Source organism: Plectropomus leopardus, chromosome 10 (assembly GCF_026936395.1).
Source record: "Plectropomus leopardus strain MGB_pleo_1.0 chromosome 10, ASM2693639v1, whole genome shotgun sequence".
Classification (NCBI taxonomy): domain Eukaryota; kingdom Metazoa; phylum Chordata; class Actinopteri; order Perciformes; family Serranidae; genus Plectropomus; species Plectropomus leopardus.
In genome coordinates, this window is record NC_142185.1 from 28,845,962 (window position 1) to 28,863,020 (window position 17,059).

Below are 17,059 nucleotides of genomic sequence, written 5' to 3' on the forward strand. Positions count from 1 at the left end.
TCCCGTTCCACCACAACTTCCGCTCACTGTATATTTTCTCTTTTTCGGATTATTCTCTGTAAACCCTCGAGATGGTTGTGCATGAAATTCCTAGCAGAGAAGCAGTTGCTGAAATACTCAGATCTGTTTGGCACCAACGACCATGCCACGCTCAAAGTCGCTTAAATCACCTTTCTCGCCCATTGTGATGCTCAGTTTGAACTTCATTTCAGAGTTGCTGACATGTAATTGGCTGCTTAGATCTTTGCGTTAACAAGCAGTTAAACAGGTGTACCTGTTAAAGTGGCCAGTGAGTGCAGGTGAAATTTCAGTGATACTGGTATTAACTGCTAAATTTCTATTATCAAGACATGCCTTTTAGCTGCAAGTCACGGGCTTACGTCTATGTAGAGAATCCCAGCTCAAATTCTGAATCACAAATATGCTCTGATTGTTGTATACAGCTCTTTTGAATTTATTTACTACAGTTTGTTAAATGTGAACGCTCATGTTATTATTATTTAATAGAATTCATTTAAAAATGGATGAATAATAGTGATAACTGATCATAATTTCACTGTGGTTCCAAACTTGTGATGGTCGTATACAGTCGACACCAGCTGTTTCTGAAAAATGTCTCTTTATATTGTGAGCTGATGTCTTCATGTTTGCTCTTCGTCTTTGCAGCTCTTCTTTAAAGATCAGACTGAGGATGAGTGTGATGTAGCTCTTCCTCCTGCAGCTCTGACTGCTTCAGTGAAATGTTCTCCGGTCAGCTGGGATGTTCTCAGTGGAAGTTCTTGTTTACAACAAGCTGACGTTTTGTCCTGATGGTTTAACGACAGTTCTCTTTAATTATTATTATTATTATTATTAATCATTTGAATACCTGCAGTAAATATGTAAATGAAACCAATTATTATTTTGGCCCAACTGTTAGTTAAAGGAATAGTTGTACATTTTGTAAAAGTTGCTTGTTAGCTCTGTTGCCAAGAGTTAAAAATGCCAAAACTATTTCTTCAAGAGAAAGAAAAGTTTGATCTACAGGGTTGAACAGGTTAAAATAGCTGTTTAACCCTTTGAAACCCAGAGCAACCGATTTTCTTTTGCTGCATTCAAATGCTTTTCGCAAGCTATCTGGCCCTTTAAAACCTGTGCAAATTTGTTTGTCTTTTCCTTTTAATTGAAAGAAATTAATAAAAGGTAGGAAGACAATTTCCTTGAATAGATTTTATTAGAAGAGGGGAGGATTATTAGAAACTTATTTTAAAATGAGAAAAATCTAATACATTAACTATATATATATAATTATATACTATGATTTTATATAAAATTATAGAATTAATTTAAATAAATAAAACCAATTTGCTCAGGTATCGAAGGGCTAAAATGTCCCAGATGAGACCGCAGCACCATAAAACTGACCAGCTCTGTTTTCATGACAGAATTTGCTGCTTCTGTAGCAGAACTGTAGCATCAGAGCAAACGTGACTTCAAAAATCAACTTTAACGTGGAACAACAGAACCAGACGTCCGCAGGTGAAATCCTTCAGGACCTCTGAGCACCACAGGTATGTGCAGGTGTGTTCCAGCTCACACGGGCTCATCAGTTTAAGCTTTCACCACTTCAAACTGAAAAATGTAGGTTTGTTGGAAGCAGTGTTTTTGTTTACAGTAAACAGTCTGTTTGGTGGTGTCAGCTCAGAGTGTTGTTGACGTCTGCAGCTCATTTCCTCAACAGGAGCAACAGTGTTTCTGAAGTCTGACCTTTACCTGTCACGCAGCACCTGCCTGGTTTCTACAGCTCCAGATTATCTCGCCCGACACGATGTTGTGTCACAACTTCAAACTGTCGAGGGCGCTTCACATCACGGAGGAGGAGATTAATAAACAGGTAAACTGTGAGACTCTCAGCACGAGCCAGAAACATCCGTCACTGATCATGTTAGAGATCACATATAATACACACAAAATGAGCATTTTACCTTTTATCATTCCTACTTGCTGGTTTGGGCCAATCATCACCCACTGTTATGAAGTGCAATAATAATATAAATAATACTACATTTTAATTACAGAACACTTTTCAGGATTCAAAGGCACGGGTCATGCAGTTGATGGGTGTAATTCAGTAGAAAGAAAATAGTTCCTACATGAAACTGCTCACAACAGACAGGAAGAAGGGTGTCGTCCCTGAACGTCACATGTGGAGGTCATGAATGTTCATAGGAGCATCAGCTAGTGCACAGACTTTATTTTTGTATCCCCGTGCTTTCCTTACCCACAGGCCTTAAGTAATTCAGCTTATTGAAGGAGGCAGTGTTACATTAATATCACACAAGACCGTCTGATTAGACGAGGCAACAGTCAGTGTCTCCTGTAGCTCGATTCACTCAGAAAATGCAGCCTGTGACGGTAAAGTGGTGTCAATCATGCATACTTCTTTGCTACTGGTTGAGGCTGTGACTTTGGGGTTAACGTTGAACATCTCGTGATACGAAGATGCAAATTTGCTTTGCAATGGGAAGCAACTGTGTTATTTGCCCTTTTGCCCACATTAAATGGAAGTGAACTGAAGGCAAATATGTGCAAATGTTAATTTTGTGCATGTTTTTTTAAATCTGTGGACAGAGCCAGTTTATCTGTCACCCAGTTTCTAAGCTTTCTGCTTTGCTAAGCTATTTGTCCTCCAGCTGTAGCCTGCTTTATGTCCAGCGTGCAGACCATGGACTGTATATACCTTTATATACAGTTTATAGTACAGACGTGAGTGGAATCGATCTTTTTGTCCAATTCTCTTCTTCAAATAGAAGAAGCATTTTTTCCTCAAATATTGAACCAGCCATTAAAAAAAATCAGACTGATGCACTTCTTTGAAAGCAAATCAGAAAGTTTGCAGTAAATTGAAATCTGTCATTCAAAGTGTGTGTGTGTGTGTCCACTGGTTTTTATCATAATCATCACAGTACTGGTTTTACTGGAGAGGCTCCCAGCACTCTCTGTTTCGCCCTCAAACACACACAACACTGTGTATCCTTGCACAACCTTGATGGTGACGTTCAAGGTGAGAGGGGTGTGTGTTCGTGTGTGTGTAAGTGGGTCGTTGCAGTGCTGGACTGTGATTGGCTGCAGGTCCCGAGGAGCAGAGGAACTGGATTGGTTTGCTGTGGCAGCAAATGTTGGAACAGATCCACTGAGACCTGGGAGCTGCAAGGAACTCTGGGAAACCACAGCGTGGCCCTCAGCTGAGAGGAAGAGGAGAGAGAGAGGAGGGTGGAGGTGAGAAACGAAGGAGTGAAAAAATTAACAGTCTGTGGAGGATCACTGATCTTGTGGTGTTTCAACTTCAAAATTTCCAAAAGTGTCAGATATGTGCAGCTGAATTTTGGGGAAATGTTTACAAAATGTTAAAAGATGTGGAATATTTTCATGAATCCTTTGAAGCCTGGATTAACACCAGTTTTTTAGTGCTGCTTTCAGACGCCTTTCACCAGCTATTTGACCCTTTGAAACCTGAGAAAATCGTTCTGAAAACACGAAGGAAAAGAGGCAACGACCAAATTGGCAAGAAATGTCCCACAAATTGCCAGAAATAAGTAAGAGGTGACATTATGATTACCTAAAAATGAACTTTTAAAAACATAGACAGCAGTTTACATTAATACTATTTTACACTTTACGTGTGATCAAAAAATTATATTTAATACATGAATCAATAAAAAAGTTTGACCAATGGTGCCTTTTGCCCGCCATGTTTATGCATTTATGTTGTCGGCAACTTGTGTTATAAAATAATGTCAGTGCTCGTATACTGGCCTGTCATGCATTATAGTTAAAAGTTTGCTTGCTTATTACAGCTTTTAGATGCATATACTAAAGTGCGCAACTACTAAAAGTAAATGATAGCTACTAGGAACAAAATAAGTAAATATATTATTTTCCCCATATTTTCCAACATTTCTGCTGCACTAAAAACGTCATGCAAACATGGGAACTCGGGTAGCATCGAAATTTCACAATTTCCCCACTTATGACTGTAATTATTATGACTTTGGAGGACTATGACTCCAATGAGAACGTGAAGGCAGCGTAACATTAACATTACATGTGTGCCACTTATAGAGGGCCCTGATATTTTGAATACTGGCTCTCTTGAAAAGCTTACTGGGAAACTAAATGGAACTGAGCCCGTGTTAATGATATCAGTTTCACCTGTGCTTCTGCTGCTGTGACAAGTCAAGATGTTTTCTGTGAGAAAGGTCCATTTGGTGCTGAGCAGGTAATGAACAGAGGGTTTTTAGTGCATTTTTGTTTTTTAAAGAAATGATGTATGGGCATTGAAAGTGAAGTGAAACTGAATCTGCAGGCTATAAAACTCAGTGCTGAAAGATGTAAAATACAGTCTTGCAGAAAGGAGCTTGAGAGTCAGGGGTTAACTCTGTGAACTCATCACTATGGGAACACGTTTCACATACAAATAGTGGCCATTTGTTGATTAAAAAAATTACATCTATTTATTATAGCAACTTAACACCTTGAAAATCTTGTTTTTTTTCTGACTTCTCGCTGCAGTGATGTTCTCCAGCGACACTCTGAAAACAGTATCGATCGTTTTGCTCCGGCGTCTGGGTGCACAGCAGGCTTTAAAGGTATGTTTTCTCTCTTTTTTTGGGTGTGTCAGAGGTATCAACAGCAACACTTAAACACATATTGAATGAAACCGTGCTGTATTAAAGGGCAGTGCACCTGTGTGACACAGCAGGGTGTTTACTGCACCGTGTTCCCGTTTAAATTAATGTTTTATCGAGGCTGAATGCAGCCAAGGACTCTGACATCACTGCTGGGCGTGGTTACAGGTACAACAAAACACTTTTGAACGCACCCGGAGGCGAAACGGGCTTGAAGCTTTCACACAGAGAGCGCAGCAAAACGCTCTTGTCTTTCAGCCTGGTGTTAAGTGACTTTTTAGGTGGGAATTTAAAGGATGAGGCTGCATGTATTCAACATTTGGTCATTGTCAACAAATACCATGAAAGATAAAATGAATAAATAAATGCTAAAATGATGATTTTCTAATTCACATTGAAAATGAACTGATTCCTGCTGTAAATTATTCATTTATTTATTTATTTTATTTGTAGTTTTAATGTACTGAATGTTCCAGAGGGCATTAAAAAAGCATGAAAATAGAGCTTGTATATGAAAAAAGTGCCAAGGGAGGATCCCTTTGACCCATGGCGGATATACGGGTTAATTTTTTTAACATATTAATTATAATGTTTATTTATTAACTGGCCCCTGGCCTCCTGTCATTTCGCAACATTTGCCCCCCAGGCAAAGCACGTCGAGTGTCTGTGCTTTATGACCTTTTACTGTCGCCTACTTTGTATTTGTTAAAGGATCTTTATGACTTCTTTACCCTCAGCCTCAAGGTCATTAGTTTCTACTGAAGGTATAAATATTAAAAAAGCATAAATACATAGTTTTATTTCTACAAAAGGCCTAGTGCTTTCCTCGCTGTACTTTCTAGCAAACATCAAACAGGAGGAAATAGTGCTTTTGTTGGGGACTATTTTCAGTGGCGGATTAATACACATTAAATGAGAAACACTGCGGACACCCAGTGCAAACAGTGTGGCTCCCTTATGTGTGTTTACTGTTTTTTAGACAACAGTAAAGGTCTTTGGCTCAGAGGAATACATGATTTTGGATACACAGATGATACTTTTTGGTAGATTTATTGAAAATTCAGTGTTGGTTTTGGTCTTTTTGTGATATGTCTCGGTAGTAAGACACATACAGAGGATCAGCAGACTTTTTGTCTTTAAGAGAGTTGGCTCAGCTCCACGAGTTTCCCATCATGCTTTGAGTTTGTTGGGAGGTCGACAACATATCTGAGTTTTGGATAGAGACGGGCAGGCTGATGTGTCTCTCCCAGAGCAGCAGTGTGGAATGTCTCAGCTCTCTGACATCACTGTCTGTCTGTGTCTGTCTGTCTGTCTTCTTAATGCTCTGCGACATCAGACAAAGGCTGTAAAGCACAGCAGTAAGTTTAATCTTATATAAAGTATCCGGTGATTAAAAAAATCTTTAAGTGGCGTTAATTAACTGATAAAAATGCAATTTACTTCACCTTTGTAGTCCAACAGCCCGATAACTAATTCCATAAAATAAAACTTTATTTACTTTTTTTTTATTATCCTGCCCATAATATGTTATTTGCTGTAATGTTATAAAGATATAAACACAGGCATAGCATTAATATATTTCTTGTTTTTTAAGAACCTCTGACATTATGTCAGACAAACTCCCCAAAATAGTTCTTTGGAACATATATAATAAAATATGATATATGCTTAATAAAATAAATGCAAGAAATACATAAAAATAACAAGATGTTTGCCAAAAATATCTTTCAGTGAGCAAAAAATTTTTTAAAAATTATAAAAAGCTAACATCTCTCATATATATAATTTTTTTCATTCATTGTGCACAAACGGAAAAATAATAAAATGCTTCAACTTAGGGTTGATGTCTTGTATGTGTTCATTTTGTCAATAAAAAATATTTGATATATTGGCAGAAATCAGCATGTTGGCTGATATGCCCATATATTTCTTTTTCTTTTTTTTTTTTTACTTTTTATTTATTCAACATAGAGATAAAGCATACAACATATGACACAGAGGAGATGTTTACAACATATTCACATACTTATCACATTTTTGGTCTTTTCATGTCCATTTTCAACATTATTAAGTAACCATTTATTGGCAATACCACTTCCCTCTATGCATTGAGTAATTCAGCATATATGTCTCCCACTTTGCTGCACACAGGAAAAGAGCACAGAAAATGTACAAGTATGACAAATCAGTAGTAATAATTAATATAAACCAAGGTTAAATACTATGACATGCCATTGTGATTCCTATTATATTATTTTCCATTTCTGCCAATAAGCCAAAATTCTACACAGTGGACCTTGTAGTACATTTTGATGCAGGTCTTGTAATAGAGTACTTCACGTGATAGTATTGCTTCTTTTACTGAAAAGATCTGAGTGAGCTATTTCTTTCACCACTGTTTAACACCAGGTTTTCAGGAGCGTCAAGTACAGTTTCAGCTCTGGCTGCTGCAGGAATCTGCGAAATGATCCTTTCACCTGACACCTCCTGACGTCATGAACAGGTGAGTTGACAGTAAATACAGAGAGAGAGAGAGACACAGGTAGAGAACCCTGCTGAGAACAATACCTGTGCTGCAGCCAGCACGGTTTAAAATAGATTTTATCCGCTTTTATTTACCAAAAGCAAAACCTGGAAACAAGTCAATCAACCTACTGCTCACACACACACACACACACACACACACACACACACACACACACACACAGGTGAAAAGCTGGTTTTAAATATGCATTTTCCTTTGAAAAATTATCCAATTATTTTTTTTTTTTATTGGATGCAACTTAATCCTCTCTCTCTCTCTCTCTCTCTCTCTCTCTCTCTCTCTCGCCCTCTCTTTCTCTCTCTCTCTCCCTCCCTCCCTCCCTCTATGTGGCGCATGCGCAGTCTCGCCGCTGTGCTCTCGGTGCGGCGCAGAGCGCGCGGCTCTCCGCTGCTCCCACAGAGTTGATGATCAGACTCCGGGATACCTGATGGATGGATGGATGGACGATCGATGGACTGATCAATCAAAAAAAAAAAAAAAAGCCCGCGCGGACTCAGAGCCAGGAGTGACACAGACACCCGTCCAGTATTGATTATTGATGACTGATCGGCTGCTGAAAGAGTGTGTGTGAGCGGAGTTCAGCGCTTCTAACCTACAGGACTCTACTTTGTACATCCATCACCTCCTCCTCCTCCTCCTCCTCCTCCTCCGGTAAGTCACCTTCCTCCTCCTCTTCTTTCTTTTATGTTTTCTCTCTTAGTTGATGGTTATAAAACGGAGCGCAGCAGCCTTTAAACACCGGAGACCGTCTGTCCGGTGTTTTGTTGTTGTTGTCCGGATCACTTTCAGGCTGCTTCTGTGTGTTTTTTTCGCCTGTTTTTTCATAGTTTTCATTGACGTCTGTCTGTGTTTTGTCTTTCTATTTTGAATATAGTAGCACAGACATACACTAGAAACATATAACCTATTTTTGAGATGATTTTGAGTGAAAAGTTCAACATTTAACTTGTTTATGTTTTAAAATGTAGTCAAGTGAAAGATAAAGCAAAATATAAATAGTGGAGAGAAATACAGTGAAATTGCACTTCAACAGTGGTGAAGGAAGTATTTAGAACAGCTAAAGTAAAAGAAGTAAGTAAATAAATAAATAAATATAGTAGTGATAATAATATAACTTAACACAACCAACCAAGTGCTTTACACTTTAAATAAAAAATCAGTCACAAGAAAAAATACAACTCACACACACAAAAATAAAAACATCACACGGGAAAAATTCTAAAAAGCAAAAAATACTACACATAAGAAAATTATTAAATTGAATTTAAAATGAAAACAGAGCACTGCTAGACTGAAGTGCAATTTCAGGAATAGGGTACAGTATAATAATAAAATAAACCTAAAATAAGTAAAATCTTAAAATCAATCCTAAAACAAACAGACCAGTGTAAATTCGATACAATCGGAGTGTTGTGTTCCCTTTGATTTATTTTAGGTAAAGGTCGCTGCTGCATTTGGCACATTTTATGAATCTCTACAAGTCTATGAATGCTCCCGTCAAAGGTCCAGTTAAATTTGTGGTGTATTTTAGCTCTAAACTGATTTGTATTTAGACTATTCAAATTAACCAGTAACTACAGCTGCCAGACAGATGTGGCAGGGTACTAAGCACAGTTTCAATTTGTTATGTGTAAAAGTAAAAGTGGGATAAATCAAGTAACCTCTTGTTTAAATGCTCGTCTATGAAGCCTCCATGTTGTTCCCACTTTCTGACCCAAAAGCACATGAACGCAATAAAGTCGGAAGAACAACTTCCCAACTTGGAAAGTACGACCTTCTGACATGACATGAATTGCACATTATATTCTGAAAGAAGTACATGTGACTGATAAAAATCATGTCCCTCCTCCCCTCCTACTGCTTTTAATGGCGTTTGCTACAATCGGACTGCATTTTCAGCAACAACAAATCAGCTGACAAGTCTCTAACGCAGTTGCCAGTCACTGCTTGTGAACTGTAAAACTAAGCAGCCAAACAGTCAAATTTGACCCAAGATTTTGGTACTGTGTGGCTTATTTTTCACCTCAAATGTTTTTAGAAATATATTTTTTAGTGCACTGTTTAGCTGTAAAATGAGAAAGTTCTTGGGCGGTGGATGGTACTCCTGTTAAAGTTTATCCAACTTGGTGGCAAGTCACAAACCTTCTGATTTTACAGCTAAACAGTACACTAAAGGGGTGATCACACTGACACGCATTGTGTCATGCCCACCTGCTCCAAAAAAACGCCACAGAAGGGCATCTGGAGAGACAGCCTGTGGAGTGGGGTTGTGTGCACGTGGCTAAAAGGGACATTGACACGCGGTGTGACTCTGCGTCTTGAGCAGAATATTTGAAAATATTTTAACTTTTATGTTTTCTCCAAAACTGCCAAAAAAACAGGCCACACAGCAGCAAGAGAGGAGCGCCCGACAGGCGCGCTGTACCATAGGGAAACGACGGTTTTGCTGGCGATGCTTCTCTAGCGACGCGTCTCGGTGTGATCAGCCCCTAACATATCTTTCGTTAGTGTCAGGTCCACCCCATTAACTTTAATAGAAGTGGCACTCTTTCGTTGCAAGAATCAAGAAACCTATCAGAGTTCTTTTTTTTTGTTTCCTTGACAGAACATGCAAAGCAGCCTGGAGCCAGTAAACATTTTATAAATTTTTTGAAATTTGAGCTGAGAAATGAGCAGGGAGATGAGGACACTGGAGTTTACCACATTTCACTGTTACGATACGAAGCTGGTTAAAAATCGGCAAAGTTTCTCTTGATGTCTGGAGTTGTACTGTATGTCTGTTTCCAGTTCAACTTTTGTAGTTGTTCAGTATTTTTTCTCTCAGTCTTTTTTTCTGTACTTAGCGTCCACGTAGAGATGCCACAATGTTTTGATTAATCAAATAGTTGATTGATTTTAGGAAATGAATCTGCAACTATCATGGTAATCAGGTCATCTCTCAGGTAGTATTTCAAACATTAGACGCTTCCAGGTTCTCAAACGTGAGGATCTGCTGCTTGTTGTGTCTTGTGTGGTACATTTGATATTTTTGAGTTTTGGACTCGTTCAGACATAAACAGACATTTAAAGAGGACTTGTGATGTTTTTTTTATGAAGCAAATGAAAACAAATAATCGGAAGATCAGTTGATATCAGCGTGTTTCTGTCTCTCTCTCTTTGTCAGTACGTTCGGAGGTGGTTTTGACCTTGTCTGTGCTTTTATTCTCACTCTTATTCATTTATATGGTTTTGTAATTAAATTAACTGTATTTGGTACTTTAGAGAACAACTTACCTGATTGACAGTTTTTCTTGTATTATTCCCCAAATTGAAATGTGAATGTTTTATTCACAAAGCTGTTTTCATTCAGCAGACAGCACTTTTGTTTTCACATGGAACAGATTTGGTTTGACCTGCAGCTTTTAGTTATTGACATCTTTAAAATAAACTGTAATCAAACATAAAAATATACCTGATTACTTTAAAAACTGAGTGTTGAAGGAGAAAGCAGACAGACGGACAGACGGACAGACAGTGTAATCTTGTGCGTGTATTGAACATGCTTCATTATTGTCAGATAATCCCTTACAAAGCCCACATACACACACAAACACACACACACACACACACACACCATCCAAGTCTACCAATGTCCTTTCTCTCTCTCTGTCACGCAGACGTTGTTAATTTTCACAAAGGTGACAGTATGACAGTGTGTGTGTGTGTGTGTGTGTGTGTGTGTGTGTGTGTGTGTGTGTGCGTGTGCGTGTGTGTGTGTGCGTGTGTGTGCACGTTGATCTGTCTTATAATGATACCTGATCAGCTGGACTGTAGCGCCTCCTACAGCTCACCCAGAAACAGAATTCATCTTTACCCTTAAAACACCTCCTCTCTTGCAGCTCCTCCTCCTCCTCCTCCTTCTCCTCCTCCTCCTCCTCCTTCCCCTCCTTCCTTCTTTAATTAACTGTTTCATTTACCTTCATATTTTCCTCCCTTTTTCCATTTTCCCTCTTTAACTTTGTGACCTGGGAACTGATTTCAGTGCTGCCATCTCTCCAGGCGTCCCATATGAAATAAAAAGACCTCCGCCCTTTTTTTTTACGTCACCTTTCTTCCTTCCTTCTTTCCTAGCAGCAGAGCTGTCCTCTCAGTGTGTCTCCTCCTGCAGCTGTTTGTTTGGACCTTCAGTCTGTGTGTCTCAGGCTTCTGTGAGTCTAATTAAAACTAATCAACTTAATTAAAGCAGAAGTATTTTGTTTAAAACAATAGAGGGAAGTTGACAGTGCGAGGAGGAGCAGGAACACGTTCACAGTTAGCTGAACACAGGGAGCCAAACCTCGGTGGGGGGTCTGGGGAGATCCTCCCTCGGGAAAAAATTTGATTAGTAAGCTCTCTTACATAATAGTACATAATAGTACATAATTTAATTACTGTAAAATTTAAAATGTGTGGTGGTTTAGTCTGCTTTCCAGATCACTTGTCGAGTGATAAAATATTTGTAGTTTTTAGTCAGCAGTTTTGTGTGGAATTCTTTACCGCCATCATAGATTTGGCAAAACAATTAAATTTATGTTAACAGGTGGAAAGTAAGTACAACTACTTGTACTTTACCTTAGTATTTCCATTTTCTACTCCACCACAACTCAGAGGGAAATATTGTACTTCTTACTCCAGTACATTTATGTGACAACTTACCAATTACTTTGCACGTCTAATCAGAGGACAGAAATACAGACAGAGACACTAACTAGACAAACCCACAACTGGACCATGGCTGACTGTTAGACTGTATAAACCGGCTGTAAGACTGTACTTTTATTAGTTCATGGTGACAGAAATGAACATATATGTGTATACAGTTGTGGGTTTAAAATAATGAAAGTACTGATATTGTACATGTATGTGACATAGACTGTACATAAAGATGGATGATGCATCTCCACTTAACCCCACTGTGCAAATTTAAAGCTAAAATAACCCGGATACAGCTGCTGCCATCTTGCTCTGTTGACATCATTTGGAGTCTGCGCAGTAGCGATCTTTGCGGTGGTCGAGTTCCCGTCCATACACTGTCCGATAAATCACGTCCAATCGCCATTAATAGCGAGCACACTTTACACTTTAGTGGCACTCACAACTGTCAATCATGTCATCAAATCTCATTTTTATAGCATCAAATAACTAATTAAAACATAACTCATCAGAAAAATTAACATTTAAACAAACATCAGGGTGATAAAACTGCCCTAAAATGTGGGAAACCATTGTTGGGAAAAATGTATTGTGTGTATCATTGTGTCCATCTTTACTATACAGTCTGTGGTACATAACTATGCTTAGCATTCAGTTACTGTACAAACATGCATAACCATATATACATAAATAAACTGACATGTATGCAGAAGCAGATACAGATGCACACCTGCACATACACAAGACCTAAATCCTTATTTACACGTGCACATACACACATAAACACGCAAGACTTTACTTTTTAGACCATCACCTGCTGTTAACTCGTACTAACCAGCCAGCAGACTGAACTAACCTGCTGTTAGACTAATTAGTTGTTTTACAGAATGGCTTTTTTAACCTACTGGTAAACTGGGCAAAGGATAGTTTGGATGCACTAACTAACTGTTAGACTGCACTCAAGGTTGGTGCGTGGCTTTCACGTCGACTCTAACAGTCTAGTTTTAGTTTGCATTGTCCAGCTGCACAGTTAAAGGTACATTTATCCTACTGTAACACACACTGTCTCTTGTTCTCCTCCACAAAATCAATGTTATCTATTTATAGAGCATGACAACATTACTAAACACTGCGTTTGTGTGTGTGTGTGTGTGTGTGTGTGTGTGTGTGTGTGTGTGTGTGTGTGTGTGTGTGTGTGTGTGTGTGTGTGTGTGTGTGTGTATGTGTGCGTGTGCGTGCCAGGACTCATGCAGTGGGCAGATTGAGAAGCAGCATGTTGTTACGTCAGGACAGATTAGTTTGGAAACCCGCAGAGAACACACACATAACACACAGGCAAACTGTTGTTTCCGTACTAAATGTAGCCTCACTCTTTGTGCAGGTGTGTGTGTGTGTGTGTGTGTGTGTGTGTGTGTGTGTGTGTGTGTGTGTGTGTGTGTGTGTGTGTGTGTGTGTGTGTGGGGATTGACAGCAGGTATAATGAGCTCATCGTAACAGCTTTATTGCCATTCTGTTGAAAGAACAGAGACGTGACTGTTGCATCAATATTTATTGTAATCAACTTACAGTAAATGATCTTTTTAAATTTGCACTCTGGCAGACAGTCAGATCAAAAGACAGATATTTTAACTCTCTCCTGTTTGGACATTGAACATGAAGCTACACATTTAACAAACAGCTAGCCTTGCTCTGTCCAAATGTCACAAATTCCACCTACTAGGACGTCTCAATATCAGTAATTAACATATGATATCACCTTTATTTACAGTGTTCAAAAACTGAAGCATGAAAACGACATGCTGCAGTTTTACGAGGGGTTCTGACTACTTCTTGGCAGGGAGCAAAGATTGTGCAATAGGGTGGTGTCTAACACAACAGCCTCTCGTGTGACATAAAACATCATCAGCAATGCTTTTAAAACAATAACAATGGAAAAATATGGCAACAACAATAATTTACCGTCTCTGTTATACAGCAGCTGATCTCGTTCTCTGCTTGAAGAATCTCATTGTTTTCCCAGTTTGCAGACATTTTTGTCTGCGGTTTTTCCATCTTTGAGTTGCTGCTTTGGGTCACACTCATAGCACTCAAAATGTCACATCTGTTCGTGGTCCCATCCTGTCGGCGGTCCCTTTTACGCAGACATTGATTTGGTGCTGTTACTACCTCCGCTGCCGCCTTAAAGGCGAGACAGCTGTGTTCCCCAGGGTTTCACACACATTTATTTGTTTGGGGTGCTGTGCCAGAATCAAAACATCAGCTGCCACAAGCTGAGGTTATATTTTTTTGAGGTAGACTGTTAATTAGGAGTGCTACTGAGATTCAGGCTCTACCGTTCCCTTATTCATTGCACTACACTCCCGGAGCGCAGAGCATACCGTTGCCACAAAAGGAGGAACAGAACGACAGCTGCAGTGAAAGTGAAACTTGACCGTTAACTGCACTGGTTTTAGAAGTTTAAATTTCCATTCATCGATCTGATCAGCTCTGACTGCATCGACAGATCAGTTATCCACCCTGTGACTCAAACTCCACAACCTGCTGCACAAAGTACTCATGATGAGCTCTGCCTACGGTGCGTTCACAAATCCGCAAAAACGTTGGAAAGCTTTGTTGGGAGCTAACCATCCCCTGGCTCCAGGTCCTCCTCTTGCTCTCAGCAAAAAAAGCAGAAAAGCAAATTTTTCAAAATGTGTGCTATAATTGGCCCACTTTAAGAAAATCAAATAAAAACTTGCTCTGGACTCATAAATCAGTGTTTCTGTTAAACCTGATCACTGGCCAAGGAAGTTTTGAGCTCGCTCAGTAGTTTTGTTGTTGATAACACCAAACATGGACACTACCTGTGTTTTGCAGCAGCTGTGTTTTCCCTCAGAGATGTTTTTATGTCACTGTAGCAGTAATACTGAGAGTACTGCAGTATGTGTGTGTGTGTGTGTGTGTGTGTGTGTGTGTGTGTGTGTGTGTGTGTGTGTGTGTGTGTGTGTGTGTGTGTGTGTGTGTGTGTGCTTGGCTAGCCAGGTACTGTATCCTACAGAGCGCTAACAGCTAGCCTCCTCATTACTCCCATTCTGTCTTCTGTGATTTATGGAGCTACCTGTGTGTGTGTGTGTGTGTGTGTGTGTGTGTGTGTGTGTGTGTGTGTGTGTGTGTGTGTGTCTGCACCTGCTCCCCGTGTTGTCTCAGGAAGTTTTAATTAATTTCCCGTCATGTGATGAAGAGGAAGTGATGACAGTAATGAAATGTGATTGGATGATTAGCATCAAAAGTGCAATTAGTGGCCTGAAGGCGACTTACGAGAGAAAAAGAAAGAGAAGGAGAAAGAGAGAGAGAGAGAGAGAGAGAGCACACAAGATAGGTGAGGAAAGTGTGTGTGAAAAGAGTTTATAAAGAAAACTTCTGTGTGTGTATGTGTAATTGAAAGTGTGTGTAAATAGGACGGCAGTGATGAAGTGTTTCCTCGCCACTTGAGTCTCTGAGGTATTACACGCACATACACACACACTGAGGTTGTGAAGGTCACACTGACACACGTACACACGCTCACACACCGTGTCATCAGTTGTGAAGCTGCAGGAAGTTGTCAAAAGTTTAACCTCTGAGACAGACAGACAATTGACCACGTCCACGGGAAAAATGGCAAAATCTCTTCTCCTTCATCAATTTAAGACCACTCCAAAATCTGTCATTTAAATATGGAGGTACAACAATGTAGCTTAGCTTAGCACGAAGACTTTGTTAAGTCTGAAGGACGCATGAGAACAGACGCTGTCTTGTTAGTTACATCCACGTCTGTAAGGATTTAGATAAGAGCACGAGTCTAATGTTAGTGTGTAAAAAGCAAAAACTGATGAATGTTTTATCACCTGCAAAATACTGATGAAAACTCAAAACGCCTGAGAAAAAAACTTCTACTTCCTGAATGCTTTTGAGGAGATTTGAAAATATCGAGATACATATCGTATATGTAATATTCAGTCCATATTGCCCAGCCCGACATTGAACCTTTAACAACAAATGCGGCACAAAAAATGTCTCTTATAGACTGAAAACGGAATAAAAAGGCTGCTTTGCTTGTAAATGATAAGCAGTTATTTTTACACTTTGTTTTTTGTACAGATTTATCAAAAGAGATAGAGATATAATTTTTTTTTAAACTTTTGGACAGAACCAGGCTTGCTGGTTTCTCTTAAGTCTGCTGGCTGCAGCTTCATAATTACTGTACAGGCATGAGAGTGATGTCAATGTTCCCATCTCGCTCTCTGTAAGAAAGTGAATGAGCATATTTCCCAGAACATGAAACTGTCTCTATTAACTTTGTCCACCCTCCAGCTCCACATCATCGCCATTTCTGTGTAAATACAGCTGAACTCGTGTTTTCACGGTTCTTGTTTATGTATTTTATGTTTCTGCTGGGACTTGTGACAAAATTAAAAGGTGCTGCAGTGGCTACATTCATATTTGAAATGAGAGGCAACAGAGAAAATCAGAGCAGACAAAGTTTTTCGTAATGGATAAATCTGGTGTAAGTCTGTATTTTTTAATATTGGGGTAGGGTTACTGAAAGACCAAAACCGATAATCTGTCCGTCTCTAAATATTTACTGACAAACATGCTCTGTTGCACTCAGCTGTGAACCCGTTGGTTTCTTCAGAAGATGTACATCTTTGAAAATAACGTATGTTTTTTTACGCTGTAGATTTTTGCAAATTCAGGAGGAAATATTGCTTTTATCAGCGACTATTTTCAGCAGCAGAGGCTCCAAAACTGAAAGAATAAAGATTTATTTTTTCAGATTTAGTCGGCTCAGTGTAAACATTACTCAGTCAAACAGCTTCTGTGTGTCAGCAGAAAAATTACAGTCAAGTTAATCTTGTCAAACGCGCAAAGTCACAGTCCTTAATGTGAAGGTGATATATAGAGGCCAAAGCACAACTTTACTCTCCGTCCTCCTCTTCGTCAGCTCTAAACTTCAGCTCCTGCTCTGAAAAAACAAATTAGTGTGAACTAACTTAAACCACCCGCCCGCCAAGGTGTGTGTTTCTGAGTCTCATGTTTCTTCTTCCATTAGTTGAGTGGAGCAACTGTTGAATGTTTGATGAGTCAGCATGTTGAGAAGGAAGTGATGTCATGGTCATCGTCTTCTCGTCTTTCGGGGCCGGGTTAATGTTTTCCG

At 39.3% G+C, this 17,059-nt stretch overlaps 1 protein-coding gene across 1 annotated transcript in view; it reads left to right on the forward strand.

Moving 5' to 3' along the window:
* Nucleotides 1-4,554: 4,554 nt before the first annotated feature.
* znf385b (zinc finger protein 385B) overlaps nt 4,555-17,059 on the forward strand; it is a 68,046-nt gene continuing 55,541 nt past the window's right edge. The window contains exons 1-3 of the mRNA XM_088083516.1: nt 4,555-4,628; nt 7,077-7,170; nt 7,554-7,863. The gene's annotated coding sequence lies outside the window, so the exon portion shown is untranslated. The remainder of the gene's footprint in view (nt 4,629-7,076; nt 7,171-7,553; nt 7,864-17,059) is intronic.